This window comes from Aethalodelphis obliquidens, unplaced genomic scaffold, assembly GCF_003676395.1.
Source record: "Aethalodelphis obliquidens isolate GAN/ISIS:26980383/991018 unplaced genomic scaffold, ASM367639v1 scaffold25, whole genome shotgun sequence".
NCBI lineage: Eukaryota > Metazoa > Chordata > Mammalia > Artiodactyla > Delphinidae > Aethalodelphis > Aethalodelphis obliquidens.
Window position 1 is genome coordinate 29,017,078 of NW_020837969.1, and position 10,517 is coordinate 29,027,594.

The window sequence follows — 10,517 nt, forward strand, 5'->3', positions numbered from 1 at the left end:
GAGGAGAATTGGGTTTGGGAAACCGCACATCCAAGAATATCAAAGAACTCCATGTACATCCCCATCACCCACGCCCACACAAAGGTCACAGGTGGGAAGCCAAGGCACCGGGAACATGCACGTCTTCTCAGGAGGGCTCACCCTGCACCTGGACCTGGGTGGGTATCCCAGCAACTGAGCCATCACTCTCTCCCCGTGACCAAGGTCTTGGACCTCAATGCCCAGCTCTGCAGGAATCCTGTTTCCCCACACGCTGCCTGGGGTACATGCCCAGCTCTATGTGGGAAATATTTTTAACCTTGAGAATAGGCATTTCTGAAACTGAGGAGCCCATAACATGCCATCGGCATCACAATTCCATCACCTCCTGGTGATAAAGGATGAGTCTCTTTTCCTGCATGGCTCCCTGGTGTTAAATGGCATTACGCTCCCTGGGAAACTGGTGGACCGTTTCCCAAGGAAAGTCCTGAAAACACACACAGTCTCCCGCATACAGGGAAGAGGTTTTTCCATCCAGGAAATGCCAGCATCTCCCTCTGAGTCGTTGCTGCCGGCTCGGATCTGGAATGCATTATTTGAAAATGGGCAAATGTAAATTAATGTCATCTTCAAGTTGAGCTTCTCAGCAAGGTAAGAAAATGCTGACATCAGCCTGAAAGTCAAATGAGGCTCTGTGTGATGTGGTGTGACCTGAGGTGTTGACACCCTGGCCGGGTGCCTTTCGAGCTTCAGGAAAGCACGTGATTAGGAACAGAGCTCGTGACTTCAGCTGCTTCCAAGGATGCCCCCGGACAGTGAAGAAGCCTCGGTGAGCAAATCTGTGATGTTGCTTCAGTCTCTTCCAGGAAATGTACATGATGCCTTCATTCTTCACACCATCACTGAGTATCTACAACATGTCTGACCCTGGGATGGGTATTTGGGGGCAGCTGGTGACCTCCAGCAGACGTAGATCCAACCAACAAAATCTCCCTGGACCACTGTCGCTAGCTATCACCCCAGGGCTCTCCTCCCTTTCCTGGCCAAGTTGGTTTTACCACGTGTTTTCCCTTCCTCACCTCCCAGTCACCCCTCAGTCCACTGGAGGCTGCCTCTGCCCCCACCTCTCCGTGGAAACCTCTTCCACTGAGGTCACCAGAAATCTCTCACTCTCCAACCCAAGGATGGGGCTCATTCTTCTGGTGACCCAACCTCCTTCCTATGTTCACACTGTTGATGCATCCCTCCTTTCCGAAATTCTTCTCTCTCTTGCCTTGTGTCACTGTTCCCTTATGGTTTTCACCAACCTCTCTGACATATAATTCTCCCTAAGGCCATTGAAGACCTCCCCATTTCCTACAACTATAGAATCCAAGCTTCTTGGCATGAAAGACCTCCTGGGATCCAGCTCCCACCAGCCTCTCCAGACTGGCTTCCCTCTTCCCACACCTAACGCCACAGCAACTCAAAACCATGTGTGATATCCCTCCAAAGACCATGCTACCTCCCATACATGCTGTGTGCCTGCTCCGCCCTAGAATACCTTTCTCCAGCCCACCTGGCCATCCACCTGGTGAACCTGGACCCTGTTTCAGAACCTGGTCAGTCGTCACTTTCTTGGTGAGGTCTTCGCTGACCAGCTGTCCACTACTTACTCCAGAAAAAGCCATCTACCCCTCCTCTGGGCTACCTCTACTGTCTGCACTCAGCTCCACTATTGCACATGTCACACTGTCTTGTAATTGTTTCTGCATCTGTCTTACCAGGTTCTAAACTTCTTGAGGCTAGAGATGATGTCTCAGTGCTCTCTGTATCGCTGCTCCATGAGCAGTGCCCGGCACTTAATTGAATTTTGGAAAATATTTATTGAAAAACCAAAAGGAGCTCTTGGTATAAGGGAGATGTGATAAACACAATAATGCCTTCCCCCAAAGATGTCCCTGTCTCAATCCCCGGAAGCTGTGAATATGTTACATCGCATGGCAAAGGGAATTAAGGTTGCAGATGTGATTGAAGTTAAGGACTTTGAAATGGGGAGATTCTTCTGGATTACCCGGGTGGACCCAAACCATCATGTGAATCCTTAAAATGGTAGAAGCTTCCCCAGCTGTGGTAAAAGAGAGATGTAACAATGGAAGAAGGCTCCAGAAAAAGGCAGTGTTGCTGGCTTTGAAGATGGAGGAAGAGACCACAAACCAAGGAATGTGGGCCTCCTCCAGAAGCTGGGGAAGGCGAGGAAATTGATTCTCCACTTGTGCCTCCAGAAGGAACACAGACACGCTGATTTTAGCCCAATGAGACCTATGTTGGATTCCTAACCTCCAGACCTGTAAAGTAATACTTTTGTGTTATTTTAAGCCACTAAGTTTGCGGTCGTTTGTTGCAGCAACAGTAGAAAAGTTAATACAAAAAAAAAGGGAGTTCAGGCACAAATATAATAACTAAAAAGAGAAACTGAACAGTACCATCAAAGAGATGAAAATAGATGCCAGTGGGGTTCAGCGAGGGGAAAGGGAACTTTCAGCTGAGGGACTGGGCCACACTCTCTGGAAAAGACGACCGTGGAGCTGACTTTTGAGGGATTTGGATTTCAGACACAAGGCAATGGGGGACCTAAGTGCTGTAGCTGGAGAGAGAAGCAAGGAGAAAAGGACAGAGGCCCAGGGTCCCGAGAACAGGTATGGGTGCAAAAGGAGGCTTGGAAGCCGGAGGGAAGGACTTCCTTGTGTCCAGGCTCCACAGACTCTGCCCGGGGAGGGTGCCCCCCCATTCCTCAGGAAGGCTGGCACACACCCAGTCTCAGCCCTCAGCCCACAGCCCAGACTCCAATTTTCTCTCTGATTCAAATAAGCATGAATTCACTGAGGACCACCCTCCCCAACACTGCAAGCCCCTGGACAGGGGTTGGCATTTATAGCCTGGCTGGGCGACGAGACTTACCCACAGGAAGTAATCAGAAAACAGAACGAGACAATGCACAGTGAAAGAGCCAGTGGGAATATCACTGAGAGCAAATGGTATATTTTAAGTAATGAAGGCAATGGGAGGCCGATGAAGAAAGACATCACACTGTTGGCTGGTTTTTGGGGGGGACAGTTTTATGGAGGACGTGGGACTTGAGCCGGGCTCTGAAGAAAAAGAAGCTTCTCCCTAGAAGGAATGATGTGGGATCTCTTGCTAAAACCCACTTTGAGCTCTTGCTATTGGCAGTTTCTAGAGGTGATGGCAGAAACCTGAAAGAAGAATGATATTCACCCTCCATGGTGCCCCTCAAGTAAAATTCGGACGGTGGCAGAGCATCCTTTCTGAGCTGCTGGCAGCCACCTGGGAGGAGCTGATCCACTAGGAGCACGTTGCCCTGTTTTCGTCTCGGAAGCACAACCAGGAAAGAGATGTCATCACTAGGCACTCGGGTGGCCCTTCCAGGCTCTGCTTGGAGGCTGAATTAGGAGCAAACCAGAGGATTGCCCCAGAGCTCGTCTAGGGAGGGCCCAGGGTCCCCCCCAGCGCAGGGTCCCAGCCTCCTTTGCCAGTGCAAAGGGCAACCCCACGGTCCAGAAAAAAGACAGGATTGCCCAGGAAGTGAGTTAGCAAGTGAGCATGGAGGAAGCCCAGGCCCTGCAGTATCTGAGCATGAGTGGTGAGTGCGGGTCTCAGATTTCTCTGACATGCTGTCACCGGTCCATCCACGAGATGGAAGGCTGAATACCCTGTTGATCGAGTTATACCAAAGGGCTCTTAGCTTTTCTTTATTCTATTTTTTGTCGTGGTGAAAATTTTGTTTTGTTTTACGCTGCCACGAGATAAAGAGCCTTTCATTTCACAGTTTACACTGTGATGTCATGTGCATTTGAGAGTCGGGGCATGTGTCCTGCTGCTGTAATTTTTTTCCCATCTGGAAAGATGAGGGGGGCGCATTCACACCCCTGCAACCGTGACCTTCCAATGTTACGATTTGCCTGCTGGCACTCCAACGCACCACCCAGCCCACTAAGGGTGGTAAATCATTCTCGTGGGTGGGTACCATTAAAAACTAAAACCAGCTGTGCTCAGGGCCCCCAGGATACAGAAGGACGGACCCCCTCACCTTGGCCATGCTAATACATCTCCTTCCAAACCTCCTTGAGAAGGGAAAACCCTGAGCTCTGGGAAGAGGCCGGCTGACTCAAGACATGAAGAAGAGCTTTTCAAAAGTGGCACGAGAAGCGGGGTGGGGGGTGGGGGTAGAAGAGGAAAGCAGGAGTCCAGTGCATAATGGTATGTTTTAAACCATGTGCCTCTTTCCAGACTGGGTTATTAAATTAATTCAGAACTTATGCTTACACTTAAAAGATTTCTGTCATATTTTATGAACATGATGATCTCAGAGCAATTTGCACTGGAAATGTGTCATATTAAATCAGGGGCACTAATAAACTTTATGACTTAAACTCCACATGGATCAGACGTGGCAGATAAACCATCCTATTTTTGCACTCACATTCATGCCATTGAAATACAGCTCCTCCTATGGGAAAACATAAATAAATTTGATAACATTCCATCTGCCCCTACATAAATGTACCTGTCGGGCATTACCTGTCCTTCCTGTTCCTCCACACCGAAGCTTGTGATGCTGGTGGGACGGGTTGACCCAGGCAGAGATATTTCTTCAGGATTTTAAAACACTTTGTCTCTTATGGGCTTATGACCTTCCATTCACTCTGGCGCATTCCTTTGTGCTGGGCTGTGTGTAACTGTTCAGAAGTGTTTTACAGGTACAAATGCAGTGTAAAAAGTGCTGGATGGTGAGTTATGACACCTGAGTTCTTCTGGTTCTGCTTCCGGCTGACTCTGTGATCCGTGCACAAATCAGACAGGACGGTGTAACAGAAAGAGCCCAGGCACTGGAATCAAAGGTTTATTTCCATTTAACAGATGTTTTTTGAAAGCCTAACGTGATCCAGGCCCTGTGCAAGGCACTAGAAATACAAGAATGAATAAGAATTCAACTAGAACCCTAACAGGGTTATTTGGGAAACTAAATTAAATTATTATAAAATTCGTGTTGATCTGTACACGCCTATAGAAATGCTTTGTAATTTTGTGTTTGTTTTGTTTGTTTTAATTTTTATTGAAATATAGTTGATTTACAATGTTGTATTAGTTTTAGGTGTATAGCAAAGTGATTCAGTTATACATAATGTATATGTATTCTTTTTTAGATTCTTTTCCATGATTTTTTAAAATTCATATAAATAAATAAGTGTCTGAGACTAGCCAAGAAAATTCAGAAGAGTGAGGAGGGACTTGCCTCACCAGATATTAAATACAAAATCAATACATTCAAAGTGATGTGGTGTTGCCAAGCTTGCATGCAAACTTCCAGCCAACAAACCTGTGGATGTGGGAGTTGGGGTGAAAAGAAGGGAAATGATTGAAAGTCTGTATTCAGAACACATGGACTTCCCAGGAGTCCTCACCAACACGAGCAGCCAAGCATCTGCCTTCCCTATTACTCAAGGAAGCTAGAAGTCTTTTCTCTGAAAAAAAATTAAACCAAGGAGATTCTAAATTCAGGAAGATGGGTTCATCAAAGCTCAAGAGCTAGGCAAACAGTGAAAATAAGAGAATTCCATGAAAGTCTACTCTGTACGTATGAAGGACCCTCCACCCTTTCCTGCTCTGTTTCCAAAATGCAAGCAGCCAAGTACACCCTCACACACATCAACAGAATTCTAAAGCAGGAGACTGGATGGCACTTCTCTGGTAGGAAAAAAAAAAAAAAAAAGACCCCCAACATACTGACACTAGAGGGATACAGTGAAAAGAGTCACTGGCAACCTGATCCTCCTCCCCCAGTAAATCCCCTCCCCCAGTCAAAAACAACTCCAATTAAACATAGACAAAGAGCTTTAAGGAAATCATCAGACCCTTAAGGAAATCCTTTTCATAGAAGATACAATGGAAAGTAAACATGAGAAAAAGAATTTGGAAGGAAAATAGACAAGGCCATAATATTCTCAGAAAGATAACACGATTTTTTCATCCATAAAGCAGAAGTAAAATGCTATTTAAAAGGTATTAGTGCTATTAATGCCCAACTTGAAAACAAGAAACAGCTCTTAGAAATTAAAATTGATAACCAAAATAACATTATTCAAAAGGATTAAAATTTAAAAAGTAAGGAAGTCTCCCATAAATTATAACTAAATGACAATAAAGCAGCAAATAGAGGGACTTCCCTGACAGTCCAGTTAAGACTCCAAGCTTCCACTGCAGGGGGCATGGGTTTGATCCTGGTCAGGGAACTAAGATCCTGCATGCCATGCAGCATGGCCAAAAAAAAAAAAAAGTAGAAAATAGAAGTAGAAAAGATCTGAAGACTTGCTGTAAACCCAAAGAATAAGAATCCAAATACTAAGAATTTCATAAGAATAGAAGAGAAAAATTCACTGGAAGGAAATTATTGATGGAAAAATTAAATACAATTTTATAGAACTAAAGGACATGAGGGTTCTCCAAGTGACTAGCACAGTGAGTGAAAAAAAAAATCCACATCTAGGAAGGTCACTGTGAAATTTCAAACAATAAGATAAAGAGATAATCCATAAAAAGTCCATAGGTCAAGGTAGAGGTGGAGGGAATGGGTGCATATAAAGAAATGGGAATCAGGATGGATCAAACTTCTCAGAAGAAATCCTAGATGTCAAATGATGGTGGATCAATGTCTTAAAAGTTATGAAGGGAATACAAAAATCAGTTGCATTACCATACACTAACAATGAACAAACTGAAAAAGAAATGAAGAAAACATTTTCATTTACAATAACATTGAAAAGAATGAAATACTTAGGAATAAACTTAACCAAGGAGGCAAAAGACTTGTATACTAAAAGCTACAAAACATTGCTGAAAGAAATTAAAGAAGACACAGAAATGGAAACATGCTCCTGTTCATGGATTAGAAGATTTAATATTGGTAAGATGTCAGTACTACTCAAAGCCGTCTACAGATTCAGGGCAATCTATTAAAATCCCAACAATGTTTTTGCAGAAATAGAAAAAATCATCCTATATTCATATAGAATCTTAGAGGACCCTGAAAAGCCAAAACAATCTTGTAAAAGAATAACAAAGTTGAAGAAGGTCTCACACATCCTGATTTCAACACATACTACAAAGCTACGATAATCAAAACAGTGTGGCACTGGCATAAAAACAGACATATAGACCAACGGAATAGAACAGAGAGCCCAGAAATAAACCCTAGCATGTGTGCAAATGACTCTTGACAAAGAGGCCAAGACCATTCAACAGTCTTCAGCAAACGTTGCTGGGAAAACAGCCACATGAAAAAGAATGAAGTTCTTTACCTTACACAATATACCAAAATTAACTCAAATAGATGAAAGACCTAAATGAAAGAACTAAAACTATAGAATTCTTAGAAGAAAACGTAGGGAGAAATATTCATGACACTGGATTTGGCAATGAGTTCTTGTCTATGACATCAAAAACACAGGCAACAAAAGAAAAAATAGATAAGTTGGACTTCATCAAAAATTTAAATTTTTGTGCATCAAAGAACATTATCAACAGAGTGAAAGGAAAACCTATGGAATAGGGGAAAATATTTGGAAATCATATATCTGATAAAGGATTGATATTCAGAATATATGAAGAATTCCTACAATTCAACAACAAAAACACAAACACCCCAATTAAAAAATTGGCAAAGGGGGGCTTCCCTGGTGGCGCAGTGGTTGAGAGTCCGCCTGCCGATGCAGGGGACACGGGTTCGTGCCCCGGTCCGGGAAGATCCCACATGCCGCAGAGCGGCTGGGCCCGTGAGCCATGGCTGCTGAGCCTGCGCGTCCGGAGCCTGTGCTCTGCAATGGGAGAGGCCACAACGGTGAGAGGCCCGCGTAACGCAAAAAAAAAAAAAAAATTGGCAAAGGACTTGAATAGACATTTCTCCAGAGAAGATATACAAATGGCCAATAAACATTTGAAAAGATGCTCAATATCACTAATCATTAGAGAAATGCAAATCAAAACCACAATGAGATACCACTGCACACCCATTAGGATGGCCTGTATAAAATAAATCTTTAAAAAGCAGAAAAAAAAGTGTTGGCGAGAACATGGAGAAATTGGAGCCTTTGTGCATTGCTGGTGGGAATGTAAAATGATACAACTGCTATTAAAAAATGGTATGGCATTCCTCAAAAAATTAAATACAATTACCATGTGATCTAGTAATTCCACTTCTAGATATATACTCAAAAGAAGTGAGCTCTCTAGGCAAGATGGCGGTGGGGCGAGGCTGGTGTGACGTTAGTGCAGCCACGCCTTTCTCGGCAAGATCTCTCCACTTTGGATGTTACCAAGTTGACGCCACTTTCACATGAAGTTATAAGCAGACAGGCCACAATTAATATAGGTACAATTGGTCATGTAGCTCACGGGAAATCTACAGTTGTAAAAGCTATTTCTGGAGTTCACTCTGTCAGGTTCAAAAATGAACTAGAAAATAATATTACAATCAAACTTGGCTATGCTAATGCTAAGATTTATAAACTTGACGACCCAAGTTGTCCTCGGCCAGAATGTTATAGATCCTGTGGAAGTAGTACACCCGATGAGTTTCCTACAGACATTCCAGGGGCCAAAGGGAACTTCAAATTAGTCAGACATGTTTCCTTTGTTGACTGTCCTGGCCACGATAGTTTGATGGCTACTACGCTGAATGGTGCCACAGTGATGGATGCAGCTCTTCTATTGATAGCTGGAAACGAGTCTTGTCCTCAGCCACAGCTTCTGAACACCTGACTGCTATAGAAATCATGAAACTGAAGCATATTTTGATTCTACAAAATAAAATGGATTTGGTAAAAGAAAGCCAGGCTAAAGAACAGTATGAACAGATCCTTGCATTTGTACAAGGTGCAGTAGCAGAAGGACCTCCTATTATTCTAATTGCTGCTCAGCTAAAATACAATATTGAAGTTGTCTGTGAGTACATAGTAAAGAACATTCCAGTACCCCCAAGAGACTTTACTTCAGAACTCCAACTTGTTATTAGATCCTTTGATGTCAACAAACCTGGCTGTGAAGTTGATGACCTTAAGGGGGATGTAGATGGTGGTAGTATTCTAAAAGGAGTATTAAAGGTGGGCCAGGAGATAGAAGTCAGACCTGGTATTGTTCCAAAAATAGTGAAGGAAAACTCATGTGAAAACCCACCTTTTCCAAAATTGTATTGCTTTCGCAGAGCATAATGATCTTCAGGATGCTACTCCAGGAGGGCTTATTGGAGCTGGAACAAAAATTAACCCCACTTTGTGCCAGGCTGACAGAATGGTGGGGCAGGTACTTGGTGCAGTTGGAGCTTTACCTGAGATCTTCACAGACTGGAAATTTCCTATTTCCTGCTTAGATGGCTTCTAGGTGTACGCACTGAAGGAGACAAGAAAGCAGCAAAAGCTGTCTAAGAATGAAGTGCTTATGGTGGACATAGGATCCCTGTCAACAGGAGGAAGAGTTAGCGCAGTCAAGGCTGATTTGGGCAAAATCACAGAAGTAGGAGAAAAAATTGCCCTTAGCCGAAGAGTTGAGAAACAGTGGCGTTTAGCTGGTTGGCGTCAAATAAGAAGAGGAGTTGACAATCAAACCAACAGTAGATGATGACTGAAGAATTAAATAACAGATTTGGATGAATTCGTAATTTCTCTTAACAACCTAGGGGTATATTTTCAAAGCAACAGTGAGGACAGCTCATTACCTTAGGAGTAGCTGTAAGATTATTATCATTTTTTGGTGATGAAAATTAAACCTCTAGTACTAAAATAAGGTCTACAATAAAAGTAAAAATTGGCATGATGTTGGATTGAATCTACATTTTACCAGAAATTAATCATTCCCAAATAATGTCTAATTTATACATCAATGAAGGTTTGAAAGGAAACTGCTACAACCAGCCATTGCTGTAGCACACATACGACTGAACCTATTTGAAATAAAATTTTTCTTCTTATTAAAAAAAAAAATAAGGAAGTGAAAGCAGGGACCCAAAGAGATATTTCTATCCCCATGTTCACAGCAGCATTATTCACTATAGCTAAAAGGTGGAAATGACCCAACTCTTCATCAATAGATGAATGGATAAACAAAATGTGGTATGGCCGTCTAGTAAAATCCTATTCAGCAATAAAAAGGAACAAACTACTGTTATCTGCAACAATATGGATGGATCTCGAAAAATATGTTAAAGAAGCCAACATAAAAGAGTAAATATTATATGATCCCATTTGTAAGATATTTCTAAAGAGGACAAATCTCTAGAAACAGAAAGTAGGTCAGTGGTTGCCTGAGACGAAGGCAGGGAGTCGGCTCTAAATGGGCACCGGGAGACTGTGGGGTGATGCAAATGTTCTAAGACTGGATTGTAGCAATGGTTGCACAACTGTATACATTTTTTTTTTTTTTTTTGCGGTATGCGGGCCTCTCACTGTTGTGGCCTCTCCTGTTGCGGAGCACAGGCTCCGGACGCACAG

General features: G+C 43.1%; 1 pseudogene; it reads left to right on the top strand.

Moving 5' to 3' along the window:
* The first annotated feature begins 781 nt into the window (after positions 1-781).
* On the top strand, positions 782-9,655 carry LOC113628958 (eukaryotic translation initiation factor 2 subunit 3, X-linked pseudogene; annotated as a pseudogene).
* The last annotated feature ends 862 nt before the right edge of the window (positions 9,656-10,517 follow it).